At 46.0% G+C, this 23853-nt stretch overlaps 1 protein-coding gene and 1 non-coding gene across 3 annotated transcripts in view; both read left to right on the top strand.

Annotated features, from left to right (window-relative positions):
- Mthfd1l (methylenetetrahydrofolate dehydrogenase (NADP+ dependent) 1 like) overlaps positions 1-439 on the top strand; it is a 188460-nt gene extending 188021 nt beyond the window's left edge. For both annotated transcript variants that reach the window (XM_026399935.2, XM_026399934.2), the window contains exon 28: positions 129-439. The gene's annotated coding sequence lies outside the window, so the exon portion shown is untranslated. The remainder of the gene's footprint in view (positions 1-128) is intronic.
- Positions 440-18782: 18343 nt separating this feature from the next.
- LOC113190595 (U8 small nucleolar RNA) lies at positions 18783-18897 on the top strand. The gene has a single exon (XR_003301796.2). It is a non-coding gene; the product is annotated as a U8 small nucleolar RNA (small nucleolar RNA).
- The last annotated feature ends 4956 nt before the right edge of the window (positions 18898-23853 follow it).

Genomic DNA, 23853 nt, shown 5'->3' with positions numbered 1-23853 from the left:
CTGTCCCTTTTTTGTGAATGAAGTCACTTGAATTTTCTGGTGGCCCCAAACTTCAGAAGTGCAACATAGTAACAGTTGAACCCCCAAAGTTGTTCTACTACTAAAACATTTTTTTCCCTCTTTTTCAGGTTCCTCAAACAAGACTCATTGCCTTTTTGCTGCAGTTGGAGAAAAAAGTAAATTTGAGATATGCCTGTTACGCAATGTCGGGGAAATGATGAAATAGGCCAAAGACTTCTCCTCCGGTCATGACGAATTCTGTTTGCAGCAGAGGACCTCCAGCAAGTCTGAAAGAAACGAATTTACTTTCTGCTTCTGCAGAGTTTACATTATTTTTCGCTGTTTATACTTAGAGTGTTTATTTTATGAGGACTAAGGGATGGCAAGAGTGTGAACTGAAAGGTACATTTTCCACTACAGAGTTTCTTATTTTGTCCCCTTTTTTTCCAGTGCTGGGGATAGAGCCCAGGGTCTCATGCATGCTAGGCAAGTGCTCTGCCACTGAGCTACACCCCCTGTTTTGTCTTTGAGCTGAAAATAAACATATCTAGAAAAATAACCACGCTTTGGGTGCCAGATAAAACTGCTCTCTGGAGGTCACTGTCCATGTGAAGTTGGTGGGTTGTTACCTGAGGCCATTTTCCTGGAAATTGTGAATGCATTCAGAGCTTTATAAATGTAACAGTGAAGAAATGAAACATGCCTAGAAACATCTGGTCAGCTGTGAGATCTTCCGACGGCTGGAGAATTGTGGGGTCTCTTGGAACAAATGGCACTGTACATCCAGAGCTGCTTCTTGGTGCCAGTGAAGTTGACATCACTGACTTAAAACAACTGGATATGTGCTGGTTCCTTCCACCAGTGAATGAGTCTCCAGTGCTGTTTGAGGTTTCTAGGGCCCATAGGGCTAGGAAACATAGCTCTTAAAGGTCAGGTGTTTGGCAAATGTTTTTCCTTTGGCCCAGCCCTTCATTCTTGGTAGAGAATGCTTTATGGCCTGTTCCCCTCTCTTGAGAGTTCCTGACCCTTCTTTGTTTCCCTTTCTTCCTACAATAATATAAAATCATGCAAAAGTTAAAACAAAACCAAGGATTCAGGAACTAACAAGGAGTGATTGTCCTCTAAGCAGTATAAGTAAAATGGTCACCATAAATACCCTAAATGACCCTGAGGCACGTCCTGTGGAGTCCTTCCTGTGGCTCCTGCACTGCCCTCTCCAGTGACCCCACTCGGCCCATAATGTACTTCATGAACAATTTAGTTTGTTCCAAAACGTTGTTTGATAACTGAAAAGGCTCCCCATTCAAAGGCTGCCTTGGCCCAAGAATAACAAATGTCCCCTCCCTGTCCCTGCCCTTTATTGAGGGTACCCCCTCCCCAATATACAGCCCACCAGCATTTCCTGGAGGTAATCCATTTGATGGTTAGGAGCCCTTAAGGTGAATTCATCCTCCACATAATGTACCAGGAAGCAGCCTGTCTCACTGTGAAGTGATTTTTTTTTTTTAAATAAAAGCTGCTTAAGGGTTTTCTTTTCTTTTCTTTTTTTAATATTTTTAGTTGTAGGTGGACACAGTACCTTTATTTTACTTATCGATTTTTTTATGTGGTGCTGGGGATTGAACCCAGTACCTCACACAGGCTAGGAAAGTGCTCTACCCCTGAGCTACAACCCCAGCCCCAAGGAGTGATTTGTTTTTAAATGTTGCTTTCACTCTTCATGTTTCTATTACTTTCCTCTGTCATTTAAAGTGTCATTTTCTATTTCTGAAAGCATTCTAGGGGAAAACATATTTTAGAAACCTGCTTTGCTAAGATTTTAGGCCAAGGGCGTCCTTCCTTACTGGGTTCACCAGGCGGCTCCTCAGCTCCAAAAAGCGACAGCCCAGTCCCTCTGTGCGGAAGTCTTCCTCAGTGCGTTCCTAGGCAGGACCCGGGCTCTAGGTGTGGTGGGGACTCAGACTCTTTCCCCAGGTGGGGGCTCATTTTTAACCCTCTTGGTGTCCCCTGCGGCTCTGCTCACCTGTTTTCTCTCCTTGGCTGCCCTACTGTGTGGAGAGCACCCTACTGTGTGGAGAGCACACTCCTGCTGGAAGGAAGATCCTGGCAGGTGAACTAACAGGCTCCTCTACCCACAGTGACAAGAGGTGTTCACAGGCAGGAAGAAGGAGAGTCCATCCTCCATGTCCACAAAGGGCCACAGAGAGTCCATCCTGCATATCTGTGGTTCCACCTCCATGGATTCAAACAACCCGTGACCAAAAATATTCTGAAAAAGAAAACCACATCTGAACAAGTACATACTTCCTTATCATTATTCCTAAACAATGTCGTAAGATAGCCATTTCCATAACATGTATGTTAGGTATTACAAATAACTAAAAATGATTTTAAGTATAAAGAAGATTTTGTAGGTTCTATGCAAACACTATCTGAGCATCTTCAGATTTTACTATCTGTAGGGGGTTCCAGAATGAATGTCCCAGGATACTGAGGGACAACTGTACTATTTAGGGGAGGATTGGGAGAAGCCAATTATCAACCATCTTTTCTGAGACCACAATATGGGAAGGAAAATAATAATAGTAAACTTTGGCCTGGGGAGTGAGTGTAAGCTGGAAATCTTCCCAAGAAGGGCAGGTCCTGATTCCTGTCTGCCTCTACATCAGAATGTACAAAAATGGTAAGGGGCCCCAGCTACACACCAGGCACACAACGATTGTCCCCCCCCCACCCCCACCTGATGGCTGGTAGTGCAAAGGAGAAGTCCCGGGCCAGAAGGATCACCCACGAAAGCTCAAACAACACTGTACAGATCCACTGGTACCGAAGTGGAGGTGAACCTGGAATTGGCAGTAGGGCCATCAGTCAAGCCATTCATTAATACTTTTTTTTTTTTTTTTAATGGTGCTGGGAATTGAACCCAGGGCCTCACACATGCTAAACATACACTCTACCACCAATCCACACCCTGCCCCCAATTAATACTCATTATTCAATTGCCAAGGTTATTTTGTTTTCTTTGACTAGAATGTGCTAATTTCATTAAAGTAATATAAAGGATGCGTCCCAACAGGTGTTTAAAGAGGTCTCCCCATCTGATACTGACCATAGCTTAATTTTTATCAGAGTGAACACTTGCCTTCAAACAAAATAGTAGACCAAGCTTACCTTATTTATTCCAGAAAAATCCTCATACACATATTTGTACATTGCTTTTGTATACAGTTGTATGCAGAGGGAGTAAAAATAAGTGCATGTATTACAAACCTATAATCCATAGGCTCTGAAGAAGTTCAGCATCGAGACAGAACAACTGGTCAATAACAGGTATTGATATAGTGCCTTTATCCCCAATGTAGGCATAGACAGATTCAAGCGTCTTACACCTATACATCAAACAAGGAGGATGACTAGAATTCAGGGGTGTGTGAACTTGAAGGAATAGTGAAGAAAATCACCACCTATCCTAATTTCACTAAGCTCCAACTGCAAGGTAGTATTTCCTTCTGTTGTGCATGTTGGCAGTGAACCAAGGTGTTATTTTTATTATGTCACCAGTAGAAATCAGTTCCTACAGATATGCATGGTAGCATTTATGCTCTTCGCTATCTCAAAATTATGGCAGTTATTAGATCTGCCACTTTCTTTGCTTCATATGTAAACAGGCATATACACAGCTGTACAACTCTGCCTTTTCAACATGTTGATAATCACATTTCACCTTCACTGGTCTGCTTCCAATCATAGTGTTTTAGGTCAGGCATTTTAAAACATTATTCCAATAAAGGGTACACCGGATCCACTAATCTCTTCAAGGGGGTCCATGACACACACACAAAAAAAGGTTATGATCCCTGGGACTAGATATGAAACTTCACTGTGGCCCAGTGCAGTGGCACTCACCTATAATCCCAGCAACTCAGGAGGCTGAGGCAGGAGGACCACAAGTTCAAGGCCATGCTGGGCAACTTAGCAAGATCCTGTCTCAAAATAAGAAGGACTGGGAATGTAGCTCGGTGGTAGACTGCCCCTGGGGTTATGCCCCAGTAGTAAGAAAAAAAAAAAAAAAAACTAGCAGCCTAAACCCTGGTTCTGAGGCAGTGTTCCTTCTCTGGAATTTGGCTACCTGTGTCCGTGTTCCGGGAGGTTGCTGAGATCCCGTTGAGGATGCCTGAGCTATATCTAATAGAGATTCTTGTCCTGGGGTAGCACAGGTGGCCTTGTCAGCAGTTCCTCAGCCTGACTCAGACGGGAGAGGAGTAGCTCTGGACACTTCAACGTCCAGCCTGCAGCTGGCTGCCCCCACTGCCCTGTGCTGGGGTGGGGCTTCCCACGCCATGGCTTTAGATTCTGCCTGGCAACCACGTATTTGGGTCACAACAGCACCATGTCCACAAAATCACAGAACTTACTGTATGGTTTTCATGATAAAGGATCTTATACTATGAAATAACATTTTTAATTCACTAATTTGTTCATTCATCCTACAAACATGTCTTGGGTAACTACTGTGTGTGAAGCAGAATGTTTAACACTTGTGATGGGCATCTGAGTAAGGGCAGCCTTGTTCAGAACCTTGCCCTCAATTTGTGCCGTGTTAGTGTCAGAATTGAATTGAATTGTAGTTCATCGAGGTGGTGCTGGAAAATTGGGATCAGTATATACACCAATGTAGAATTTACTAAGCAAAAGATTTTAGTTCATGTCATGAGAAATTATTGAGATGCACAAATACCAAAAGTTTAAGAAATCAGTTCAAATCTTATGACCTATACCCTATCCCTGGTGGATTGCTTACAACCCCAGATCACACCCTGAAAAATGCCACACACACACACACACACACACACACAGTCTTGCTCTGTTGCTTAGGCTGACCTCTGACTCCCGAGCTCAGGTAGCCGGCACTACAGGTGCATGTCTCCACACCTGGCTTGAGAACTTACTTTAAAGAGAGATTTCATTTCCAGATCAAGCTGTTGATGGTTTGGGGGTTCTAATTTGGGTTCACACACTTGTTCTTCAAGAGCTGGGAAAAACTGTTTTTGTCCCTTTGTTTTGGTTTGAGATACTAGGATTGAGCACGACCACTGAGCTGCCTTCCAGTCCTTTTTATTTTTCAAGACAGGGTCTCATCTCACTAAGTTGCAGAGGCTGACCCTGAACTTGTGATCCTCCTTGCCTCAGCTTCCCCAGGTATGTGCCATCATGCCCAGAATGAACCAGGCAAGATTTCTGCCACAGCCCATGAATTTCCTGAAAGCAAGTCAGTGTCTACAGCCCTGGTCAGATGCCATTGGTCACTGTAGATGGGACAGAGTTAAGTAGCCCATGTCCATTGCACTACTCGGCAATTGCTATGGGATACTGCTTATAGGTGCTTCATATTCGGAACAGAGAACATGCATGTAAAATGACTATATATTTAGGGGTTTGCCCAGGGAAACATTCTTAATGATGACTGTTGAGCCCTCTTGAAGTCTCAATAAGATGACTGATTTCTATACCAGAAGGTGGATGTCATGAACAAAAAATAATGAAGAAAACACTTCACAAACTGGCTGAGGTTGGTGGCACACACCTGTAATCCTGGCAACTGGGAAGGCTGAGGCAGGAGGATCATACGTTCAAAATCAGCCCCAGCAACTTAGCAAGGCCCTAGTGAGACTCTGTCTCCAAAAAATAAGAAAAGGGCTGAGGATGTGGCTCAGTGGTTAAGTATCCCTAGGTTAAAAAAAAAAAAAAAAAAAAAAACTTCACAAACAAGAATAGTATCATATAGTTGAGTCTTCAAGATGAAACAGAAAAGGAATAAAAAATTTAACCATGCCACCTATCTATAATCTCAGCTTTGTCAAAGTGGGTCACCATCCCAGGTATTTCAATCCTATTCTTTTGTTGTGTTTTAATTGGAGATTGAACCACATACCCAGCCTTTTTTTTTTTTTCAATTTTTTTTTTTTAGTTGTAGATGGAAACACAATATTTTTATTTTTATGTGGTGCTAAGGATTGAACCCAGTGCCTCATGCATGCAAGGCAAGCTCTCTACCACTGATCCACAGCCCCAACCCCAGCCTTTTTACTTTTTATTTTGAGTCATGGCCTCTCTAAGTTGCCCAGGCCAGGCTCGAACTTGCAGTCCTCTTGCCTCAGTCTCCAGAGTCTCTAGGATTACAGGTGTGTGCCACCACACCCAGCCTCAATCCTTAATCTTTTGTGCCACTGAAGCTCTGAGTAGGCAACTCCCTGGGTCTAAAGTGAGGCCATCAGTATTGCTTCCCTGCGTCCATGACTGGGGCCCCTGTTCTGCTGCCATGGTCACTTTTCACGGAGCAACAGCAGGTCATATAAGTTGAGCTAAGCCCATATGAACTAGTTGAACATAGACAACCTCTCCTGGCAGGTACTAAGTGATCCCCAAGTATTTAGGCCAGTTTTTGTATACAAAGATGTTTCCGAATCATGACTTTTAATTAAAAAAAAAAAAAAAAGCTGGTCCCAGGAGCACCTTTATTAGATATTTTCTTTAAAATGCAGCCCTTTTCCAGGCATGGTGATGCACACTAAATCTGCTAATCCAGGAAGGATTGAGTCTCCACCCCCGCCCCGACTCAAGGCAGGACAGCAAGCCTGGGGCTGTGGCACACACCTGTAATCCCAGCTGCTGGGGAGTCTGGGGCAGGAGGATCACAAGTCAAAGCCAACTTCAGCAATTTATCAAGGCCCTAAGCTATTTACCAAGACCCTGTCTCAAAATTTTAAAAACCATAAAATATGTTGGGAATGTGGCTCAGTGGTTAAGCACCCCTGGGTTTAATCACTGGTACCTGCCCCCCCACCCCCGAAAACAAAACAGTGGGTTTAGTGGGTTAAGAAAGATAGGAGGATTCTCCAAAAATGTCCTAGAAGCCATTAAACACCCTGAGTTCCTACTAGTCTCCTGAAATGCTCTAAATATCTGAATTTTCAGATATGCCATCAACCATATTCATCCCATGATTAAAATGAGAGTAAAGGCTCTGGACACCGCCCATGCCCCCTCTGTTCTGGCACAGCAGAGCTCAGAGGAGAGCGGTGTAATTGCTTAGATTGAGCTTGAGGTTAGAGTGTTTATGTAACAAATCAGCTCAACTTAAATATTTCTCATTGCACACTTGAGGCTGCAAAGCTTTGCCCAGAACATCACGGGGAATGTCATCTGTTTACCTATTCCTGTGTGGGCATCTATGTTTATACCAACGGACCCGAGAGTTCAAAGCCAGTCAACGTTTTCAATCATATATCATGTTGCTTACGCATTTTACAATAAGGACGGTGAAGAGACAATTTTTCAAAACCACCAGACTGATTACATTTGTGCATGTACTTAGGAGCAGGCCCGGTTAATGAATGTTCGCTTGGCAAAGTCTGACAATTAAGGAATTTTTCTTCCTCGGATAATTGCATGAGCCCTGATAATTTTCCTCTAAGTCAGCCTCCTGGAGACTCCCCCCTTGATAGAGACAATGTGTACCAGACCAAGAGCAGACGCAGACACCCCAGGAGCACCAGGAAGGCTCTCCTGGGCTCCTTGCAAGCCAGCTACATGAGAAGTGGTGCTTTCTAACTCCAGTATGGAGCTGGCATCCAGAGACTTCAGGGGCCACTGGAAAAGACCCACTGAACAGCCCCCCTCTCCTGTGAGGAATTTTAGATGGTGGCCTCATTATGTAGAGTGAAAAATTGAATTCCCAGAATATCGGGCACCCCCAAACTCATATGTGAAACAAAAATGTATTCCAAAGCCAAAAGTAGTTTTAAATTATTCATGCCACCTAGCTGGTCATTAGAACAGATAATTGATCTAACTGTAAATAAGTATAAACAGAAGTGACAGGAACAGAAACATCCACAACAAACTACAGATGGACAGAAAAGTCCACTTAAGTGCTGAATAATTAGGGAGGCCGGGAGCCAGGAGAGGTGGGAGGCCCCAGCGCTGGGTAATGAGTGCGCTGGGAGGTGCGCGGATCTGCAGAGGAGGCAGGCTGGGCCAGCAAGGGGGCGTGGCCACGGCCCAGGAGCCAACCTCTGGCAGGGAGAGATCAATCTGCGGTGGGGTCTGGTTTTTAACAACTCTGAATTCATCAAGGCAAAAGTGACAGATGGGGCCATGGCCAACATGAGGGGAAAAAAGGGGGGGGGGGTCACACTATCTGAGACATCTGAGCTCCTCCTGCAGCCCAGAGACAGAGCACAGAGAAAGCACACAGCATCCAGAATTCCACCCATCCCTGGCCTGCTTCTGCGCAGAGGGAGAGAGTGAGTGGTAAGCATTTTCTTAGGAGGAATAATTTCTAATGCTCCGTAGAGCGTCAGTCGATACCAATTAGTTGCATGATTCAAAATGGCTAGTAGAGGGGATTTTGAATGCTCCCAACACAAAGAGATGATAATGTCCAGGTGATAGATACGGCAATTACCCAACATCATCACAGACTGTGTACCTGTATTGAAATGTCATACAGTACCCTACTATAAATATGTGCTATGACTGTGTGGCAATTAAAAATAAAAATATATTTTTAAAAAAGTTCTTAGAAGCAACTCTTTCCCGTAGTGGGTGATGATTTGGGAGCATGAAGAAACTAACTTGGGGTTTCTCTTTTTTTAAAAAAAAAAATGAAAACAATTAGAAGATTCAAAGCAGCTGTTTAGAACACAGAAGGTTTTAAGGATAAAATAATATGTTGTCCCTCTAAGCCTCCCCTATCCTGGGCCTTTCCAACCATGGTGTGATCCCATTCACACCCGGGAAGATAATCCACAAAAAGAAATTCCATTCAAACCCTAGAGAAGCCAGCAACCCAATAAAAAGTCCAAATGAGCTGGCAGTATCAATCAATCCTAAAGGAGAACGCAAAATGTAAATTCCAGGCTCTTGGCAGATTTTGAAGTGGGAACAGAGACCTGGGAAGATGTCTTGCATCTGTACAGACACCTGATGATAGACACCTGAACCCAGGTCAGCAGCCAGAGACCAGATAGCGACCAGCCTCAGTAAGGAACTGTCCCAATGAAGGTGCCCAGTGGCAGGGGAACATGAATGGCAGGAAATAAGCTTATAATTGTTAACATTTACTGAAAGATGACTTTCCGCCAAACATTTTGCACATATTATTTTATTTAATTTGGGGAAGTGGATTCTTGTCATTTCCTCCTAAAGAATCTTAGGCTTGAAGAGCTGAGGGGACATGCCCAAAGTCCCACATATGACACTTCTTCGAAGGTCCTTAGGATCCTTGGGCCAAGGCCAAGCCAGCATTTTGGAGAGAGTTAGAAAAGCTCAAAGAGAGGGAAGCCACTTGTGGGGTAAATGATTTGGAGGCATAATTAACAAAACATGGATTGTGCAGCTGTGTGGCCACCCAGACCCCACACGCCTGAGTGACCTGGGAAAACTGCCCAGTCTTGCCCAACTGTCCCCAGCAAGAGCAAGAGAGGAACTATAACACAGAGCCTGTGCCCTCTTGCTCAGAACAAGCAGCCTCTCAGCCCAGGGCCCTCACCCAAGTGTGAGCAGAGTGGGCAAGTGTCCCAGGAGGCCAGCCGTCCTCTGAGCCCATATGCAGTGAGTGACTGCTTGTGCAAATCTACCAGTGCCACGCACATTCCAAATACATGCCACAAGCCCTGATGCCAGTCCATGGGCTGAAGTGTGGGATCCAAATGGAGCAGTAAATCAACTTGAAAATTGGTAATGTTGCTACCGTGATATTTTGGGGATAATCTTGCTTAAAATCCTGTGGTCTGATGGCATTTTCTCTGAATCACTGTTTTTAAGAGATGAAGAAATTTTTTATGGAGTATTGAATTCAAATTAAGACACTTGCATTACTTGTTCCTTATCCTGGGCACAGTGGGGAGCAGGGTTCCAGGCAGACGGAGCCCGGGAGCCAGGGGAGAGGACTGCTACAGGGAGGCCAGGCATACCTGCCTCGGGGCTCAGGAGGGGGATTCCTTCCGGCTTCCTTCCCACTGTTCGAGGAGCTCCTATGAGGCCAACCCTGCACCTGGCCCTGAAAATGCAGATACGGCAGGGCCAGGTGACTGCTCTCTCCAGGGTCCCAATTTAGTAGGTAGAGAGCAACTGCAGGACCCAAGTCAGAAATCAGGGAAATGGGAGGGAGATTCCAGGAGCCGAGGCAGTGAAGCCCTCCTCCCCAGAGGAAGGCATACCACACAAATGCTCCAACTCCGGATGAGAGGGTGCAGGGGTGGTAGTGAAAGAGGCTGTGGCCGCATGGGTTAGGGATGGACTCACCAAGGATATTGTATGGGAAATTGTCACCTCCCTTCTTGATGGAGTACAGCATGGAGTGACAGATCAGAGCTGGGGTTGAATATCATCTCTACCTGTAACCAGCTGTGTGATGCTGGGCAAGTTACTTAACCTCTCCCAGCCTTATTGACCTCTTTTATAGAATGGGAATAATAGCACCTGCCTCTCAGGGTTGTTACCAACCTGCTCACCGTGGGCTGGGAACATAGCACCTACTGAGTGTTAGTATTATCATTGTCCTTAGCACTAACAGAAATATTACTTCCCGGCCTTGCTTAGCAACATATGGTAGCCGCTGAACACTTTTCTTGTCAATTCATTAACAACATGGACACTCCAGTTACCCAGGATGGCAGGTGGAAATAGGATAGAGACAACTCATGAGCCAGGTGCCAACAGGAGAGGGAAGCCTTGTCTCAAGGTTGGTAGAAAATGGAAGCAAAGGACAGATGTGGTCCCCTGGCAATTGCAGGAGCACATCCAGCATCCAACAGTGACACAGTGTGAACGATTCTTAAAGGCTTCCTTAGAGACTTGCCCATCTGTGGGACACTGAACCAGGTGGAGGCTGTGAGCCTGAGGGTTGACAGACTCAGTCCACCTGAGGGATGGAGGGAGGGAGGGAGAAACGAGAGGAAGGTGGGCTGAGAAACTAGGGCCTAGGAAGCCCTGGACAGTTCCTGCCTGCTCTGGGGCCCCCACCGGAGGTTGCCAGGAGCTGAGTACAGGTGTATCCTGGGCCTCCATGGGCAGGAAACCTCATGTGTGCAGCTGCCTCCTGGGGAAAGAGCCATGGCCACCCCCAAGATTCTGCCTTTTGGAATCACAGTCCATGGCCCAGGTCAATGCTAGGGCCAGTCCTTGTCTCCCTGGAAAATTGTTGACCCTCCTGGAGGCAGCTGACTCTAGAACAATCTCTGACTCCTCCACCTCCCCCAAGACACCCTTAGAAAAGGAGAGCTGAGGAGACGCCTTCTCTGGGAGCATCACAGTGTCACCGATGAACGGAGCCAGCCCCTCTGCAGAGGGGTCTCTGTTGTAACAGACCTGGTTCCAGAGACTCAGGCAGAGGGGAGGCACTGGGCTGCCAGGAGGCCTTCTCAAGGTGACAGCTGCTGCCCTCCTGCCCAGCCCAGCTTGTCCCCCAGAGACAGGCAGCCCTGGCTAGCACTGGTGCAAGCAGAAAAACGGCTTAAACTGAGTTAAAAGGACTCTTGACGAGATACTCCAGAGGAAAGGAAAGACGCGGAGCCATCAGCCTTCCTGATCGTGCTAGGACCGTGCTCATCTAAAATACAAGACTATGTGTTGTCCTTATTTTCACACTAAAATTTTGAAAAAAAAAATAGACGTTTTGTTACTATTTCAATTTTTGAAATGATTATTATGTTCACTGTTTATTATTTTTTTACGTGTGTGGTGCTGGGGATGGAACCCAGGCCTCACACTTGTTAGGCAAAGGTTCTGCCACTGAGCCACACCCCCACACCCCCCAGCCCCCCAGTCCATTTTTGAATGTGATGACAACTTAGCACATGTGACCAACATCATGGTGGACAGCCAAAAATGCCCTCCTCGGGAGTGGATCCAGATGGAGTGGCAGAGCCAGCTGGCCTGGCCATCTACCCAGCGCTGCTTCCTGCCTGTGCAACCAGGGCGGGTGGTTCATCCTCACAATGCTGGGGTTTCCATGTCATCCGATGATGAGTTACTTTATAAGGTCATCTTGAAGATAAGCCATTAATAAGGCCATGTGCTGCCACGGTGCCTGGCACAGAGTAAAGGACTCGCGGCTAGGCTGTATTCTTGTCAATATTCTCCTAACAGAATTGTTTTTAAATGGGTGATTGAGATCTAAAAATCATTTTTATGTGATTAAGAAGCACTAACAGGGCTGGGGTTTTTGGCTTAATGGTAGAGCACTTGCCTTTCACATGTGAGACACTGGGTTCAATTCTCAACACTGCATTAAAAAATAAATAAAATAAAGGTATTGTGTGCATCTATAACTAAAAATATTTAGAAGAACAACAACAATAACAACAACAACTAACAAACCTAAAAGAAGGACTTGTAGAGACTGACTCAGAGTCCTACGAGGAGCCTTGTCCTTGGAATTGGGAAAGGACATGAAGTCCTTCTAAGCATCCCCCAGAGAAGGATAAGCCCGCTGGCTGGTGGCTCCTTTGGGAAGCAGGACAAGCGCTGGTCCCCAGCAACTGCCAATCACAGCTGTGAGCAAACGACCTGTTGTCTTTTTATTACAATTCTGTTTGCTCTTATCACTGTGTCTTGTCATTTATGCTCCTGAGATGCATGACCATGCAAGGCACATTAACCTTCCATCTCCCTCGGCACCCAACTGTTAACTACCACCCCTCCCCAGACCCCAGAGACGTACAAGGAGGCATTTAAAATGGCCATTGGGTGGATCGGGATTGACATTTGGCTTTGAAGTTGTCAGACCTGATTGGAAACCATCCAGGGAGAGAAGAGCATGCTGGGGCAGAGAAACCCTTTCTTGTTTTTCTTGCAAAAGGCAGAGTGGCTTTTGTTTCATGGAAGCTCGGCAGTGGCAGCAGTTTTTGAAGTGAGAAGATGTTGCTTTCCACTTGGGCTGTGACTGCGACCTGACCTGACGGCTTCCCATGCATGAGTTGTGGCTCCTCGTTTGAGGCTACTGTTCTCCGTGTATCAGATCAAATTCAGTCATTCCTGGCGGAGGAGGAGACAGCCCTGGTCTCTCTTCCCTCGATCACTATATTGTGTCAGTGCAAACTGTAAGAGGGACCCCGGTGACCAAAGAGTCTTGGAGAGAAGGGGTAGGGGACGGTAGCTGGAAGTGACAAGATAGATGGAAAAGCCAAGCACCCTAGAGGCACAGGGCTCCTCTCCAGCTGGGCCCAGGACAGGGCACAAAGACACCGGGGATGGAGAGGGGAAGCAGAAAATACCCTGTGTTCTAGAGAAGGAATAAAGAGTTCCTAAGTAAAAGTGACTTAAAATGAGGCAATGATCCACCAATAGTTGAAGGAGAAGCGTGAGATTCTTAAGTCATACCCCATGCTAGATTACCCTAGAACCTACTTCCTAACTTTAAATATCTTAATTCTGATTTAAAAGTGTATTAACCATGGTTTATTGGGGATATAGTTTCAGCCTGGGAAGATGGAAACAGTTCCAGGGATGATGGTACACAACGTGAACATACTTAACGCCACAAAACTGTGCACTTATAGGGAATTAAAACAAGCAATTTGGTTTGGTGTATATTTTACCACATTAAAGAGAAAAAAGTTAAGCCCATGAATTATCAGACACCTGCAGCAGGACACTGTGGTGCACCCCTGTCATCCCAGCGACTCTGGAGGCTGAGGCAGAAGGATTGTGAGCTCAAGGCCAGTCTTTCTCAAAATAAAAAATAAATTTTAAAAAAAAGGGTCTGGGGATGTAGCTCAGGGGTAAGCAGCCCTGGGTTCAATCCTTGGTACCAAAAATAAAAAACAAAAATTATAAAAATTTTTAAAAAGACCTACAAATTTTTGACTCATCTAATATAAATTCATCTCCCCAACCTCATCCACATTATTTCTGGGGTTTAAATAAACCCTGGTTTTAATGGTCAGATTCTACTCCAGTTAATCAGACCACCTGGAGTAAGTCATCTCCCTAGTTTTCAGTTGCCTCGTTTATACAATGAGAAACTCGACAAGAACTGTCTGCTGTGGTCGTGGTATTCTAGAGGTACTAACAACTGCTCTTTACTGAGAGCCTGCTACATGCCCAGCTCCCTGCTGTGCCTTGAGTCACAAGGCCCTTGTGAGGGTGAGATGATGATCCTCGTGGAAGGGGCAGGAGTCAGGCCCGGAGAGGTTCAGGAACGTGCTCATGTGCAGCGAGTGAGTAAATTGGGCTTTGGGCTTTGGTCTGTAGGACCCCTGAACCAGTGCTCTCAGCTGCTGCTCCATCCTGCAAGGAGTTTTCAACCTGAAAAAGCAATTAACCTGAAAGAAAAGACTGAAATCTAAAATGAGCAGCCATTTCCTACGGGTGACAGATGATGCTGTCTTCTCCTGGGGATGGAGGTCGAGGAACGTGGGCAGGAAGAAGAAGAGGCAAGCAGGTGACCCTGCTGGTTCTCCCCAAGTTAGATCTCCACAGTCGGGTTCATGATTTCTCTCTAAACAAAGTAAAACTCCCCCAGGGGACGCACAGCCTTATTTCAGTATAACTAAAGTGTGTTTGAGAAGACAGGCATGACTCTCAGATCTTCTTCCTCCAGGTCCCCACCCCCTACACAGCCAAGACACATGCTCTCCTGAGCATCCAGACTCTGAAGAGACATATGCTCTCAAGTCTGCATCGAAGGTCATGGACTTTCAAATGTTCCTTTTCCTGTCTCCCTAATCCTTGGCAATAATGCAGGCTCTGCACAGGCATCAGAGTGGGCATATCCATGTGTTCCCCAGGGACCCTCAATCAGAGGAGGAGGCAAGACCAGCAAGAGTACAGCTGAGCTCTAACTGCCCATGGGATACAGCAAAACCATGGATGTGTACCTTTGGGGAAAAAAAATCATTGCAAAATCAACCTAGGAACCAGGCATGGTGGCACATGTCTGTAATCCCAATGACTTGGGAAGCTGAGGCAGGAGGATCACAAGTTCAAGGCCCGCCTCAGCAACTTATCAAGTCCCTCAGCAACTTAGCAAGTCCCTAAGCAACTTAGCAAGACCCTGTCTCAAAATTTTTTTAAAAAGGGGGGGGTGGTTGTTGAGGATGTGACTCAGTGGTTAAGTACCCCTGGGTTCAATCCCCAGTATAAGAAAAGAGACTTAGGAATTGGATTTTTTTAAAAATATCAGAACATCCCTATGAAGTTATTATATAGATCTTAGGAATGAATCAGATCTTTAATGGAGCAAATCATTGTTCAAACCAATGGACAAAACTTTGGAACTGGAGGCCAAGTTAAGCAATCATTTTGCAGAAATAGAGACAGAGGAGAAATGGTATTAAGAATCTTCAACAGAAGTTTCAAGTACTACATCAAACATCCTGGGAAAAGAAGAGCTTAGGACGTGGTACAGAAGAGGCTCAAATGCAAATCCAGGTATGCCCAAGGGTGCCTTTCTCCTCAACGACAGGTTGACTAATGCCGCTCACCAGCAGTCACCCAGCTGGAGCCAAAGATGGGACCAGAGCTCCACCCACCAGCATATGTCACCCATTACATGGAAATATGCATTATATATACAGCTGAGGTACCAAGGTACTAAGTTACTAAGGTACTAAGGTACTGAGCAACATGCATGAACAAGTATTCCCCTCGGTTCATCATAAAGATCCAAATGTTCTTTGTTTCCCAAGGTTGTCCTGAATTTACAAGCCCTGTATGTAGATATCTGTATCATTGGATTCTATCGACTGATAACCAAGAGTGGTCACCGGAGGGGAGTGAAGCAAGCTAAGTAGCCCACATCAGTTTGTTATTCTAGCTCAATAAATGACTCTATACCTTAATGATTTAAAGCCATTTATTATTGCCCATGGTTCCTACAGGTCAGAAATTTGGAAACACCCAGAGGGAGCAGTTTTGTCTCTGCTCTGCAGTGACCAGGGTTTCAGTGGAAAGCTGAAGGGTGGGAGGGACTCATCAGAAGGCCTGTTCACCCACATGTCTGACCATGGGCACAGGCTTTCAGCTGAGGGCTTGAAGGCTGGAATGCCCATATACAGCTTCTCCATGTGCCCTGAATTTCCTCGAAGATGGTGGCTGGGATCCAAGAGGAGCATCCCAAGACAGAGACCCAGATAGAAGTTCCGTCCTTGTTCTGACCTTGCCTGACAGGCACACAGCATTGCTTCCACCAGACTCACTGATCAGGCGGATTCCAAGCCTTAGCAGCTTCAAAGGGAGGGGACCCAGCGCCACGGCTCCAGGGAACAAACATCCATGCTGTAAGGAGAGTAATGGAGAAGCACACTTCTATAGGCACAGCCCCCTTTGGAAAAGACAGCCTTCCCTCACAGAATCCTGCTGTAAAGAGGATTTCTAGAAGGGTGTGCCCCATGGTTCAATGACTTCATAAACGAGAGTCTTAGATGGATTCTAACGGAGGGGATTATTCAGTGTCTGGTGACATGTGGGGACGTAGAATTAGAAAGGTATGTTAGGACCAGGTTTAGAGAGCCTGGGATGACATTAAAATTGTAGACATTTATTCACAAGGCACTAGGGAGCCATAGAAGTATTTTCAACAAAGATTGCCCTGTGGCCCTGGAGAGGGGAGATTAGAGAGAGCCACGAGGCAGGGAGACCAATTGGGAGCTAATTAAAGAGGTCCAGGTAAGAAATGTCTGGAGTCTGGACGGCGGCATTTGTCTGCATCTCTGGGCTGCCAGCCTATACCATCTGCCCATTTTTGTTCCTGGTTAATTATAAAAACAGCCAGGACCCAAAGAGTTGCAGCATTTAATATTAGATCATAGGTTTTAAAGTACCCATTTGATATCTACTTTTGTTTTTATAATCATAAATATACCTTATAAAGCAATTTGCCTTAAAATGAACGTTTACTTAACACAGGGCTGTGACATTTTATAAAGCATGGATTTTGCTTATAAACTGCATAATGTCCTTCCTACATAAGCTTCTTCTTGTATTTGTTTTTAATGAATCATTTGAATATATTACCACGGTCCCTCTGTCCTTCTTTTCCAACTTTATTTAACCCTCACTATAAGCCAGAGTCACTGGGCAAATTAGGTCCCTGGTTCTCTGGAAAACTTGACTGATGTTCGCACTTTGCTTCAGAAGTTTTGAGATTTTCGTGAGAGAGGGGAGGGCATATCGCAGATGTCTCTAAGAATGTGATAAAAATTCGCAGATGAGCTTGTTGTCTCGTGGAATGGGAAATGGCTTTGGGGTAGTGGCCCGAGCCAAGAGGGTCACAATGAAGCAGCTGTACGTGGGACCTGAATGAGGTCACAGTCATGGCAGGACTCCTGGCCTTTGAAATAAGGGCACTGCCTGAGCTGGGACTGTCACTCGTGCCTTCGAACTTTGGTTTCTCAGGATGAGCGTGGTACTCAGACTCGTCCCTGAAGGCCCCATCCTGCAGGGGTGGCAATCTGCTTGGGAACCTCAAGTCACTGTGTGCACCATCAAATCAAGTGGAACCTGTCCTTTCACCTGCCTATCTGAGGCCGCACTTAGAACTGTGACTTGTAGTTTAGTTTGCTCTTGGATTTCTTTATTTAAACTTTAATCTTGTTGTATAAACACTCCTTGGCACATTTTACAGGCCTGAAATTCTTTCTATCATGGCTTTTCCTCCTCCTCCTCCTCCTCCTCCTCCTCCTTCTAACAAACTCTGGAGTCTAGACTTTGTCAGGTGAATACACGAGTTTGGGACTGTTCATACCAAAGCCAGAGACACATTCCAGGAGCCTGCCTGGTTCCTGACCTGAAACAAGATGAGGAGCCTAGGCCCACAAAGGGATACCCAAGAAATCTTTGGAAGTGAAAACCCTGATTTACCACTCGAAGGAGGTAAGAAGATTCCGCCAAACTTGCGTGGCTGCCGCCTTAGGACAAGATGGGAGTTGGTGAGAGGCAAGTGTCTCTCGGGCTGGGAGAGAGCCTTCCCCTGATGAAGCTGTTGAGAGGGAAAGGGGCTCTGGATAGCAGCTGTCCCCTCCACGGAGGGGTCTAAGCAGGCCAGATTGGCCATCTTCAAGAAAAGGTCTGAAAGGGATTCAATCAGTCGATGGAAAATCAGATGGATGTGTGAGTCGATTTCATTCAGATACCGTATCTTAAGGGCAGGGATGGAGCTCAGCAGGAGAGCATTTGCTTAGCATGTGTCAAGCCCTGGGTTCCATCCCCAGCACTTGGGGGTCAGGGGAAGCACCAGGTATCCTGTCTTACATTTGTCCAGGAAGCCTGTGAAGGCAGGATTGTGTTAAGGAACAGACCTTGTGGAGGTGGCCTTCCTACTGTGGGGATTGTAAGAGGGGACAGTTGTTTTAGCTCAAGTATGTAGTCCCAAGAACACATGGCTGGGCTTTCCAAAGAGACACATTGCACTTGATAAACCAGTGGTCAGTGGCTGCTTCTTCCTAGTGCAGAAAAAGCAAATCTAGGAGTGGCAAGCACTGGCCTTGCCAACCTGTCACAGACTGCAGAGTGGGGGGCGGAGCAGGGGCAGTGCATACAGGTCAGGTCTAAGAGAGAGGTGGGAAGGGAATTGTGGGTCCTTCAAACAGGCTGTCCATCATGGTGTGATGACAGTCACACTAGAGCTAATGTGCAGGAGACGCCAATCAGCTCTCGTGGCTTCAGTGTTCATCATAAATAGGCCTGAAAACCACCGTGGCCTTCTCAGAACCTCATAGTGGCCACATCTGATGAAGTTCAGGGCTGTGGATTTTTGGTACAAAGCAAACTGAAGATTGTCAGGCTCTGAACTTTAGGGCAGATTATAGCGTGATGATTGGAGTTCACATGATATGTGATTGATGTCTCTGTGCAATCAGGACTCGCAAAACCTGATTGCTCCTATCTGATTCTTTTGGGAGGAAAAAAAACCACGCACGCACACAAATGTAGATACATATATGAACTTACACCACTGAATTCCTTCCCTTTGAGCCTCTAGACAATAAAAATGTTGACAGAGCTCTCGTTACATTTTCTGCATTCTGCCCATTCACGTTCTGGCTGGGGTAGATGTATTGCTTTTGCCTGCCCAGGATACAATCCTTTTCTTTTTCTAGAAACCACACCATCATTTTCCTTTAGGAAATCACATCTGTCCACTCTTTTTTTTTTAATATTTATTTATTTATTAGTTATTGGCGGACACAACATCTTTGTTTGTATGTGGTGCTGAGGATCGAACCCGGGCCGCACGCATGCCAGGCGAGCGCGCTACCTCTTGAGCCACATCCCCAGCCCCATCTGTCCATTCTTGAGCAAGAAAAACTGCAAGTTCAATGCCAACCTCAGCAACTTCGTGAGGCCCTAAGCCACTTAGTAAGACCCTGTGTCAAAATAAAACATAAAAATAACAACTGGGGATGTAGCTTAGTCAGCGCTCCTGGTACAAAATAAAAAGTATATATATTTACTATATAAAGTTTAAAAATATATAAAATTATAAAATACATTAAAATTCTTCTTACTAATGTTTTTACTGTGACAAAATAATATAATTAATTATTCTTGGGGGGGAAAGAGGCTATTTTTCTTATTTTTAATAAGAGATTAGGAATGTATCTCATAGGAAATGCTCGTGAAGGGTGTGTTAGCTTTCTGATACTGTAACAAGACACTTGAGATAATCAACTGATAAGTAAGAAGGTTTATTTTGGCTCACAGTTTGGAGGTTTCAGTCCATGGTTGGGCAAATCCATTGCTTTTAGACATGTGGCAAGAAAGCGTCTCACGGCAGGGAGCCTGTGGTAGAGCAAGCTACTCGCCTGTTGGCCGCCAGGCAGCAAAGAAAAAGGAGAGAAGGAGCCACGTTCTCAAAATGCCCTTTGAGGGTCCACCCCAGTGACCTAATTCATTCCCTCTAGGCCCTGCCTCTTAAAGATTCTACTTCTTCCCAGTAGCACCACAGGATAAGGACCATGACTTCAAAACGTGGGCCTTTGGGGACAGTCAAGATCCCAAACTAGCCAGACAGGGTGGTACACACCTGCAGTCTCACTGATTGAAGAGGCTGAGGCATGAGGCAAGATAGAGGGCAGACTCAGCAACTTAGTGAGACCCCATCTCATTAAAAAAACTAAAAAGGTTGAGGGATGTGGCTCAATGGGAAAGCACCCCTGAGTACAATCCCCAGTACTGCAAAAATGAACAACAAAAACCACACAGGAGATGTGCATGGGTTATAGGCAAATGCTACACTTTTTATATAAAGAATTTGAGCTTCTGCAGATTTTGGCATCCTGGTGGGGGCCTCTTGCAGCCGATCCCTATGAGTGCCAAGGGATGCTTGTACTAGTTTTTCCACTGAGGTTGCTGAGTTGCTAGGAAATAAGCCTGCACCTGCCAGGTACCACTTGGCGAGAGGCACCATGAGAAAGGAGAGGAGAGGGAGAGGTGGAGAAGCAGCCGTGTCCTGACTATATTTGTTTAAGCCCCTGGTTTCAATCAGGACTAAAGCCAAACCATTCCCTAAGCGTCTCAATTACTGAGCCAAGAGAAACACTCCTTTACATTATTCCAGATTGAGTTCAATTTCTGTCATTTGCTATCTCAGGAGATTTCAAGGCAAATGCTGAGCTGTAGTGGTGCATGATAAAGAACCCAGTCCTGGGCATGGTCCTTTCAGGAATCTGGCCACATTGGCTTGGACAGACCCAAAAAAGAAAGACTCAACTTGGTGATAACTTTGAGACTTTCTGGTTCATGTCTTAATCCTTTATTGTCTTAAGCTCCAGGGATACAATTAGATTCTTTAAAACACAATTTGCTTCCCAATGGTGATGGCTCATGATTCACCATTAGAAACTTTGGTCATCTGCTTAGTGATTTTGGAAACCTAAGTAGTCCAACAGGTGATGTCTAGTGCATCCTTGAGGATTAGTATTTTATAAGGACCAATCAGATAGCTTTACAGAGTATTATTCATTTCAATTTCATTTTGTGCATTTGCAGAAGTAAAGCAAGTCTGTACGGTCTCAAGTGAATTGAATTTGGGCCTGGACTAACCATCTCTTGCTCTGGTGCTAGTCCACGAATGGTGGGAGTTCTGCATTCTCAATCTGTGATGAAGTGTGAGAAATTTAAGAAAATCATCTAACGCTAGGGTCGAAGGGAACCGGTTGGCCATTTGGAAGTTTATTTCCTCTGAGGAACTGTAGATCATCCAAATTCACTTTACTAAGTATGCATACTTAATTCGCATCCAATTAGATAAAGCCTCTGGATAGAACCTGGAGCCCTGATATTAATTCATTAATTCAGGCGTCAGAGTGGGAGGTTACGCTCAGACTGGCCCAGATGAATGCATTTAAATTGCTCTAATCTACAAATTGGAGCTGATTCTCTATCGTTTGAAAGCTGGGAAATGTTTCCATTACCACATATTTTCTGAAATACTCAGAACTGTGGTCTTGCTTTTCAGGAGCATGCTTTTTAAGCAGGGCTGTGAGGTGATCCGTCTCACGTTGCAGAAAGAGCATCGCAGTGTGGCCCAAGGGACAGACTAGAGAACAGCAGGTGGGGCAAAGGGGCACGATTTAGGATAAACAAGCCAAGAAATGATAAGGAGGTGATCCGGGATCCTGGTAGAGGGTCCCTGGAGGACATTTGTGTAGTAGAGTGCCTGTTGTGGGCTGAAGAGTGCCCCCCAAAAGAGATGTCCACCCAGAACCTGTGAAGATGACCATTTTTGGAAAAAGGTCTTGGCCAGGTTCCATGGCACATGCCTGCAATCCCAGAGACTGGGAGGCTGAGGCAGGAAAATCACAAGATCAAAGCCAGCCTCAGCAACTTGGCAAGACCCTGAGCAACTTAGTAAGACCTTGTCTTAAAACAAAAAAATAAATAAATAAAAAATAAAAAGGGTTGGGGAGCCAGTGGCTTGGGAGGCTGAGACAGGAGGATGGCAAGTTCAAAGCCAGCCTCAGGAAGGGTGAGGCGCTAAGCAACTCAGTGAGACCTTGTCTCTAAAAAAATGCAAAAGAGGGCTGGAGATGTGGCTTGGGTGGTGGTCGAATGCCCCTGAGTTCAATCCCCAGTACAGGGGGGAAGAAAAGGAGGGGAGGTTGGGGACATGGCTCAGTGGTAAATGGCTCTGGGTTAAATCTCTAATATCCACCCCGAAACCCATCAAAAAAAAAAAAAGGGCTTTCCAGATATAATTAAGGATCCCAACTTGAAAACATCCTGAATTGATGAGGTGCGACCTAAATCCAGCTTCAAGCATCCTCCCATTACCACATATTTTCTGAAATGCTCAGAACTGAGAGACAACAGGGGAGAAGACTTGGGGACACGTGCAGAGGCCAAGTCCACAAAGAGCAGCAGAGACTGGAGTGGTGCTGTCACAAACCAAGGAATGCCTGGCGCTCCCAGAAGAGGAAGGGATCCAGGGATTCTCCCCTAGAGCCTTCAGAGGGATGGGGGCCTGCTGCCAGCTCCATTTCAGACTCTGGCCTCCAGAGCCCTAAGAGAATAATACATTTCTGTCACTTTAAACCACTAACTTGTGGCTAATTCATTGCAGCACCCTCCCCAGGAGCACTCCCCAAATTTACATTTTGGGTTTTCTCACCTTTCCACCTGTTTCGGGGACTAAAAATCACCCCCTTAAAGGAAATCTGCCTTACTCTACAGAGAATGACTGACTTCAGAGAAAAGCCCCCCGGCAGGGAGAAGGGAATACAACTTGTTTGGGAGGTGGAGAAGAGAAGCTCTATAAACACTCCTCATGATGGGGGTGTAACCCAGGGGTAGAGCATGCGCATGGCATGCTTGGGGCCCTGGGTTCAACCCCCAGCACCAGAAAGAAAAAAGGAAAAGAAAGAAAAACCTTCTCCCTTTCGGGAGTAGAGAAGTGTGATTGGGACAGGCAGAGAGACACAGCATTAGAAGTGGAGGTGACCGTACCAAATGAGACTCAGCTACAGGCAACAAAAGGCTCCATTTAAAGAAAAACAACGATGGAAAGATACTGGCAAATCATTTGTGAAGTTTCAAGGAAGGGCCCCTTCATCCAGCCTCCACATCTCCAACCGTCCTTTCTCCATAGGGGGAGCTTTAAAACTAGGCACAGTGGCGCACAACTGTAACTCCAGTGACTAGGAAGGCTGAGGCAGGAGGATCGTGTTTGAGGCCAGTCTCAGCATCTTAGTGAGGCCCTAAGCAACTCAGTAAGACCCTGTCTCAAAATAAAAACTAGAAAGGGCTGGGGATGTGGCTCCGTGGTAAGGTGCCCCTGGGTTCAATCTACGGGTGTGAATGAGATGACCCACGAGGTTGTAGACTAGAAAGAACAGAACCTCTGGGACACAGCAGCCTAGAAGCATGGATTAGAGGTAAGACAGATGAGCAAAGGAAACCAAGAAAAGCCTGAAGGGTCTCCCGAGGCCAGGAGAGGGCAGGGTCAAGCAGGAGGGACCAGTTCACACAGGCCTGAGGAGCTCCAGGAGGAGAAGGGCAAAAAGTGTCCCTTGATGTTGACGGGTGACCTCAGCGGAGCTGGTTGGCGGGGTCAGAGGTCTGATTGGGACCAGGGAACAGACGAGGGACCAGGAGGGGAGAGCACTTGGGATCCAGGGATAAGCCTGTGGAGAGAGACGGAGGGGGGCAAGGGCCTCCTGAGAAGGTAGTGGGAGGTCCACACTGAACCAGGGGTGGAAGGCCTCCTCCTCTCCAAGTCTCTGAGGCTGGAGAGAAGCGGTAAGGTGGGGTGTGGGGGCAGACAAGTTGCAGTGGGGAGGGGGTTGTTGGAGGGTCACAGGACGCAGGAAGTGGAGAGGGGCTCACAGGAAGCAGAGAGGAGAGCTC

This window comes from Urocitellus parryii, chromosome 8, assembly GCF_045843805.1.
Source record: "Urocitellus parryii isolate mUroPar1 chromosome 8, mUroPar1.hap1, whole genome shotgun sequence".
NCBI classification, from domain to species: Eukaryota; Metazoa; Chordata; class Mammalia; order Rodentia; family Sciuridae; genus Urocitellus; species Urocitellus parryii.
This window is presented reverse-complemented; position numbering and strand designations above follow the sequence as displayed.